General features: G+C 34.3%; 1 protein-coding gene across 4 annotated transcripts in view; it reads right to left on the bottom strand.

Annotated features, from left to right (window-relative positions):
- LOC108903975 (stress-activated protein kinase JNK) overlaps window positions 1-8,859 on the bottom strand; it is a gene marked incomplete at its 5' end in the record, with an annotated part of 84,224 nt that overhangs the window by 45,667 nt on the left and 29,698 nt on the right. For all 4 annotated transcript variants that reach the window (XM_018706335.1, XM_018706337.1, XM_018706338.1 and 1 more), the window contains 1 exon segment: window positions 4,799-4,817.

Raw genomic sequence — 8,859 nt, 5'->3', positions numbered from 1 at the left:
GTGTTCCTCGTTTATTCTGCCAACCACGGCAGAACGAACGAGGAACACGCTACAAATTATTGCGTAGTTGCCAAGTCTTCAAACATGGCAAATATGAAAAATGAAAAATAGTTTAATATGTACAGAATTTAACAATATTGTATGCATAACTTAATAATACTATCCTATAATAATAATTTTCACAATTGTGATGAAAATTGCGATAAAAATATTAAGTACATTTCCAGTATAATTATACAGCTGACAACAATGATACAATTAGACTGTGAATAGACCAGGCTTCATCTAGAAATGTAAATAAATAAGTCCCCTTTATTTAAATGTCCTTGGAAATTTTACAGCCTCTTGCTGTATGAAATTCCTATATCATCAGCAACCCCTTTGATGGTGATTTTTCTAATTAGCAAGCACAGTTTTTTTTAACTTTTTCCACGTTTTCATCATTGGTGAATATGCTAGGGAGCTAGGGCGCTCAAACCTCGCGCCATCTTCGATGCCTTCTTGGCCTTTTCGAAAACATTCGTTTCACTGATAAACCCATGGCCGTTTTTTACACAAAACTCCTGACAAACTTTCTGATCCGACATTTCGACACACAAAAAAATCGCCAAAAACACTGTGAAGTAAGTCGCCCGTTAAATACAAACTCAGATTAGATGTGGATGTTGTACGGGGCGTTTCTGAAACAAGTGCGTCCTTGAAAGGGGTGACAGAGAGTATACAATTGAGCAACTTTTATTAGGCAACTGATGATGGTCTACATGCTTCTGTTTTCGAGAAAATTAACCATAAATGTAAGCCGACTCTGTGCATCTTGTGCACGTGCAGTATTAATTAGCCGGCGTATAAAACTAACAGTACCGTATACAGGTTCGGAAAGTCCCCATGGTTCATCGGCCGTTGCGTGAGTGCGATAAAGTAAGTCCTAGAAATCCGTGCGATAGAGAAGGATTGCTATAATGAAGGCGTCTTATAGTCACCGCCCGTTTCGCCCTTCCACAAATAAGATCCGCTTCCACTTGTAATTCAGCGGCCGGTGGTCATCTTTGTTTTCGTCGTTTGCCTTTTCTTTGATAGATGTCACTACTTATACAATTGCGACGGTATTCCGATATGTTAATACAATCCGTTAACAGAGGGCAGCACAACGCGTAACAAAGAAAACGTTTTACAGTAGCTAGTAGATACCTCTATTTGTAAATCTAGTGACCTTGTTTCCCCTACTGAGAAGTTACTCAAATGGAGTATAGTGCTCAGCTGCATTTAAAGTTCATTTAGTTGTTATTTAAGTATGCTTTGCCCTCTGTTAACGGATTGTATTAACATATCGGAAAACTGGAGTCGGAATTGTATAAGTAGTGACATCTATTAAAGAAAAGCCAAACGACGAAAACAAAGATGNAACAATTAACAACAAAGTACATACTTAAAGAATATTACCTGCTAACTAATACCGGTTAAACACTTAATTTTCCACTACTTCTATATTTTTCACACTACACTGATCGTCTTACTTTTCACTCCGCGCTGTTCTCACTTCAACTGCCTATCTACAACTATCTAGGCTTCCTTCCAGAATGCCCCACCCAGGCGTTTGCTTTTTTTGCGCTTTCCTCTACCGACCGTTAATATTACTTTTTCATTGTTATACAACACTCATGTAACAGGTGACGTCGAAGTTGATAAGATAAGTACGGTTTTGCACAACATTTATGGAAAACAGTACACATCCGAAAAAGTAGACATTGGAAAGCCTAAAGCAGAGTACATGTGAATATCAATCGAAAAGTAAATTAATTCATTATGATAATAATTGTATTAAATTGAAGAGGTTTACAAAGAAAAATCTACGGACAGGACTAACTGTAATTAATAATTTACATCAACAAAAAATTCAAAGTACTACAAAGTATGTTCGAATAGGTAATTTATTTTTGTTAAGTTCGTGCAAATAATCAGTTTCTATACGTATATTAAAACATATTAACTTTATTTAAAATTGCGATTGAATTATAGTTTATATCCTAAAATTTTCATTTAAGGGCTTTCTGTTGGAACATACAAGGTATAGTCTTTCCGATCTCAATTGAACAACCAAGAGGTTGGCAGTATGTATCAGGTTCGCTCGATGAAGATCACTCGGTATTGAATATTTGAAAAACTTGTTCTTATATTTATTTAGCCATACCCATACACAGGTCTGGTCAAACTAAACGTGGAAGTGGTAGAAATGTATACGCCCAGTTGAAGAACGGGCGCGCAGGCGAACGGCGTATAACACAGCCGAACTGGGCGACTGGGCAATAAATCTCAGCTGTTGACAAGTAGTTGTCAAATTGCCTAGCAGTGCAGTGCAGCAATGCGGAATTTGGTGCGATTCAGGTAATTTTAATTTATTATAGGCACCTTCTATTAATCATTCATATTACAATTGCGAAAGGGAAAAATAAGAGGGATATTTTATTTACTAATATGACATTTTGCAGACCTTTTGAAACGAAATTTATCATTTTGAAGATAACATGTAATGTTTTTATCTCGAATATGGCAATATAACTTACGATAATACTATAATTTAAAAGCAAGGAGTGATAAATTATGTACTCAGGTCAGCATCGCAGCTTTATCAGTAGTAAATATGTCCAACAAAGCGGCACAGAACACATATCATATACCTGATGATGCGATCTATAACGGATCCCATCCAGATTGTGGAATCGACGGCAACGACGCGTAAAATAATTTATGTGTTTTACAATGATACAATGCCATAAATATTATACCTAATTATTGTCCACTTTATTTTCTGTTGATCATCCGCACCGTACGCCTTAGGTGCGCGGCCAATTATGACAGCTCTATTTATGAGATAGAATTTATTTTGTAATCTAGAGAGAGGAGCAAAGATTTGTAAATCAATGTAACTTTTTTATAATGCTATTTTATCTACAGGAAAAAATAAACTGTCTCTGTTTATTTTACTCTGCAATAAAATTAATAAAATTACCTGTTGCGGGTTCACATCATGTTCTTTTTGTTTGCAATTTGTTCATTAACAAGTGAAGTTTGATAGTTTTCTCATTTTAATAAGATTAAAAGCATTTGAATGAAAAAACAAAAGTATTTTTTGTAAGTATAACACCAAATAGTTTGTATTAAAGTTTAACATCAACAGTTCACGTTAATCAATTTCAAAAATGATTCCATTCAACTGCATTTAACCCCTTCAACCACTCCACTGAGATTTAGGGACTTTAAGTTGATAGTATCAACCATGCAATCATGTTGGTTGCCTATGCTTGACGATCACGTGGCTTGTATTCATTTATGAAGGTTCCGTATAAGTAAGAACAGACATTTCTCCGTAAGTGTATCTAGAAACCAAAATAAAACATCGAAACCTAGACTACGGAGCGAATCATACGTGGAAGCGTCGGGAGTCACAAAACCGTCACGCCATTGTTGCGGCTTGGTTGCGGAGCACCGTATTAAATATTGATAGCTTGTATTCAGCAATATAACGCGACAACGCGTATTCCCGTTGTCACAGCCCACCGAGAGCTCGAGTTTCCTTTAAATTTCATCGGAAAAATAAGTATATACCGCATTTCTAGCAAGATTTATTGGGTACGCTCGCAGCAGACAATGTGGAGACTCGAGGATAGGAGTTGTGTAATCATTTTCACAAGTGCCGCAGAATGTACATACGTGTGTAGGAGCTAGTTTTATTTTACTTCCATATTTCATCGCAATTTAAGTATATGCAGTTATACAACGTAAGAATATTAAACGTACTAACAAACGTCGAAAATAGAAATAGTTTTTTCCTTGCAGAAATAGAGAAAAAGGAAAAATTAGGAAAAAATTGAACTTTCCTTATAATCCAGGATAAAACGCCTAACCACTATGTTTACCAATGTAAATACACATAGGCTAAATCTGTGGACTACCATAAAAACACGTGCCATACACTCGACCAAGCAAAGCGTAAAATTCACTCACACAAGCACAAACGACAATGAAATGCACTAACGTCCCTCAGCAAAAAACCTCAGCCGAAAGGGCAGGAATCAGGGTGCCGCTAGATACGTATCGAATAAACTGATCGATGCGAAGCATTAGATCAGAGGCAGATATGTACATATACTAGGTTGGTTTTCAAGAGCTACTGCGAATCTGTCATAAATAGAGCCAATTTAACAGACGAGTCCAGAGCTTTTTTACAAGGAAATAACAATGGCGCAAACCGCATCTCTCTATCTGTTACCGTTTTCGAACTACAGGGCTGAACCGAGGGCTTTCTCGTGTCCCTTTCAAGATTAAAACGTTTGAACTTTCTACGGGCACTTTTTTGAGATACATTCGATGGCATAAAAATAAATGTGATATTTTTAGTTTTTTTGATTGACCACAACTTGTGTTTTTTATATAGAACACCCTGTATTTTATTTCAAAAACGGAAAGAGGGCTAAAAATGTATTCCAAAATTGTATACTTCACTTATTTTTTGTGTAGATTTGCGGAAAATATAAAACTCGTTTCTTTTTCTGTATTTTATGTTAAAATTTGACAAAAAACCGTTTCAAATACATTTTTTTGTTAGTTGCAGTGAATTGTTATTTTATTGCTTTTACGAGTAGTTTAAAATGAAATGTTACGTTTATATTTTGTTAATTTGTACTCGATTGAGATTTGAGGACCTCGATTCCGAATATACAGGGTAGTGCCTAAATAATGGGGCACAACGCAAGAGTTGATCTTTCCAAAATACTACACTATTACAGGTAAAAGTACTTACCCTAACGATGATGAACGTTCTGGAAAAAAAATAAAATAAATTAATAAGGCATATTCTAAGGTACCGTCATATATACAGCGTGTTTTCTAAATCTGTTATAGCTTTATGAGGTTGTTTGTTGGGTCTAAAACTACTGATTTTTGAGAAGCAGGGTGTTAAATTTAGCAAATATATCTCTGAAATTATCTCCTAACATCCCTTGCAACAGACTAACAAATTTGTATAACTATAACAAAACAATAACAAAAGTTTCATTAATCTAAATCAAACATCTTCCGAGAAATTACGTTTTAGATAGTAATTTTACATTTTTTTGATTTAAAATTATTCGAGGAACAATTTTCTGAAGTTATGACATGGTCTTAACAAACACGCTGTATATAAGCGGCGCATATATAATGTAAAAAAGTTATAAACATTTTTCAACAATTCAATGATATTGTATAACACATTACTTAGAGATATATTTATTTTGATCACTTAGAAGTATTTTGACCTTTTAAAAATTGATTTCCCAGAACACCTTTGATAAATCTGAAATCAAGATGATATTTTATTATAAAACTAGGACCGGAAATGCCAGAACTGATAAGAGGGATCATAAAAAATGAAAAACCGGTACCATCATTTTTGTTTAAATCTTAATTCAAACGCAAACAAATGATAATGACGATTATCTAAGGTAAATAGATGATAAACACATGATAATTTAAAAGGAAGTGATTATAAAAGAAGTTTACAAAAAAATAAATTGAGTCGCGTTAGTTTCAAAATAAAGGATTATATACAGGATGTTTTGTGTGTACAAATTTATTCATAGAAACCAGTTTCCATAATTTATAAAAATGACGTGAATCTATATGAATTTTTTTTATAACAAAAGTAGAGTCGGTTTATATTAAGTAATAATTATGTTATTATTATGTATAACGTTCATAGTTCAAAAGTAGTAAAGAATTCCCTGACTTTTCCAGGTTTTCCGACTTATAACAAAAATCCAGGTCACTTGTAGTTGATTTTTACATACTAATTGGTGTTTATGCATTAAATTTTTCCTCGACTGACTCCATAATCTTTTTTATACCCTAACACCTTCTTATCAAGGTTCCAAAACCAAAAATAGTTTTCTCTTTCAAGAACCCAGGGCCGGCTTTCACGAAATTTCCAGTTGCAAACATCAAATTCCCTGACTTTCATGAATATTTTTAAAATTCCCTGACTATTCCCTGTTTTTTTATGAAGAATAGCAAATTCCTTGACTTTTCCCGGCCGCTACGAACCCAAATTTACAATACACTGAAGACAAATTTTTCGAGACAAAACGTCTGAATCTGGTTCGGGCCGAGGCAGTACAGTATTGGGGGTCATGAAGGCTTGCAAAAAATGTAATAAAATTCCGAGGGTCGTATTTAAAAAAACGAAGTTGATGATGGTCCTGGAGAGACGAAAGGCTACATACAAAAATTGATTATGCCATTCGATAAAGGGCAAAAAGTGGTAATGAGAAAGTGTTTTCGTTTTTCAATATCACCTGAAACAAGGCTGAAATGAAACAAAAACGGATTTCCAAAATTTTATTTTTATTTCAAATATTTCGCGAATTTGTAACAGCCTGTATAGGACGTGACATTATTCTTCAAATTCATATTTTTTTTATTGAAATTGTCCTTGTTTCCAATTTGTTTAATCTAAATCCTCACAAGAGCATCTTCATAGTCAGAAATTTATCATTTTTATTATTCTAATAAAAAATACATAAAACTGGAAAACAAGTGTCTTTAAATTTTCTAAACTTATTAATTTTCACAACTGTTCACCTTTGGATTTGGAAAAAAATACAGTTAATTAGCTGTTCTACACTTAAGTCACGTGATTCAACTTACACTGTTGCCAAATTGTGATAAAATTCCCCAGTACCACTAAAGTCGACGCATTTTAAAAATGTTACTTACGCCCACGAATTTTACAACTTTTTTGTTAATTCATACTTAATTTATTTTATACCAAAACAATGGCATCTAAACTTCTAACATACTGTCTATTACCCACCACTGTGAAAACATTTTAAACATGTCTTTTTTTTTATTCCGCACTTTAACAACACTTGAGAACAAGTTCTAAGGCGACAAATCCCCTAAAAGTAAGACATCGCCGGCTTATTTGACCCCGAAAAAGGTTGACTTCGCCGCGCGACATCCCTCGCAGATGAAATTAGCTTTTAAAAGGTTAATTGGTTGATAAATAAATTTAATGGGATTGCCGGAATGAATTTTGCAATTTTGTCGACGCCGCGTTAAAGCCAAAAGCGCAAGGGCGTGATTACCATCAAACGCAATCAGGGTTGAGAGTGGGGGGGGAAGGGAGGGTTGTGGACGCTGACTTCATTATCTCAGTTGGCTTGGCGCTTCGCGGCCACCACCTGACATCAGCCAGCGCCAGCGATGCAGATGAATTTAAAAATATCCTATAGGGCGATATGTATGTAATTCATACAACGGGATTTAATTTTACTGGAAATATACAGGGTGGCGTCTTGAAATTAGATATTGGTTTGAGCTCGGTTTGCGATTTTGGCTTTATCTCATTTATTTGTTGAAAAACGTTGTTCTTTGAGTATGCTTTTGAGTTTGGGAAATAGGAAAAGTCACAGGAGGCCATGTACGTAGAGCAGAGTAACTGCGGCATCGCAATGGTGCTTTGCCGTGGTGCAAAATCCACGGGTTATCTCCAGAGTTGGAAATTTTCAAGGACATTTAAATAAAGGGGACTATGCATGTCACAGTCTATCTCATATGTTGGGTGAAGCTAGACAAGGGGAAAGCAGAGGGCTTTATTTTCATCCAACTGATGCGCGCGATTACATCTCCAATGTCGTACATTTTGGATGGGTCAAAATAAAATATTTTATAGTCCTAAGTCAATATATTTCAACAGCTACTCAGTATTTTTATAATAAATATATATAATATTTTTATAACTTCTTGGAATCCCAATAACTGTAACCATTTCTTTCTTGTTGCACCATCCCCAAGCATCCTAAAAACGTTCACATTTCACTTTTAGAATACTGAGGCAAATTTTCAGTGAGACATAAAAATATATTCCCAAAGGAGAACATCAAATGGTTGAATGAATGCAACTTTCAGTTGATTGCATCTTCGGTATTTTTATGTATAAGTGAACCACCACCATATTTTTGCTGTTGTATTTATTCAGTTTTTATGCTCGTGCATTTAGTAAAATTGTAAATATATTTTTGAAAAGGTTTTTGTCGTAGAGGAAAATGAAAATGATGAATGATTAAAATTTGTAATGTTGGGTATAAGGGATAACATTGAAATACCTATAAATATATTAAATATAAATAATGTCTGTAACTTATTTGTGGTGCAGCATTTTCCTTTGATTTTAATGGCCAAACGTGGTTCATATTATTGTTTTCTTACTATTTCAGCAAAAATTTTAAAAAAATACCAAGTCAGTTTTATAAAATTTTACCGTTATTCAAATAAAAGTTACCCACACGCACGACAATGGCCACAGTTGCATATACATTCCAAAGTCACCTTCAAGCACGCTTACCTGTGGAAGGATAGCTGATGTGGATGTTTATAATCCAATTTCTTACAAATTCTGCACTGTCTAACCATATTCACACCTTAAAAGTTTATCCAAAATACATGTATAAACACTAATCACGTTTCACTTACTAAAATCACAACTATTTTCTAACAAGAGACGCCATATTCTGCCAACCACGGCAGAACGAACGAGGAACACGCTACAAATTATTGCGTAGTTGCCAAGTCTTCAAACATGGCAAATATGAAAAATGAAAAATAGTTTAATATGTACAGAATTTAACAATATTGTATGCATAACTTAATAATACTATCCTATAATAATAATTTTCACAATTGTGATGAAAATTGCGATAAAAATATTAAGTACATTTCCAGTATAATTATACAGCTGACAACAATGATACAATTAGACTGTGAATAGACCAGGCTTCATCTAGAAATGTAAATAAATAAGTCCCCTTTATTTAAATGTCCTTG

The sequence above is a fragment of the Anoplophora glabripennis genome, unplaced genomic scaffold (assembly GCF_000390285.2).
Source record: "Anoplophora glabripennis isolate ALB-LARVAE unplaced genomic scaffold, Agla_2.0 scaffold170, whole genome shotgun sequence".
NCBI classification, from domain to species: domain Eukaryota; kingdom Metazoa; phylum Arthropoda; class Insecta; order Coleoptera; family Cerambycidae; genus Anoplophora; species Anoplophora glabripennis.
Note: the sequence above shows the minus strand (reverse complement) of the source record. Positions and strands in the feature narration are given on the sequence as shown.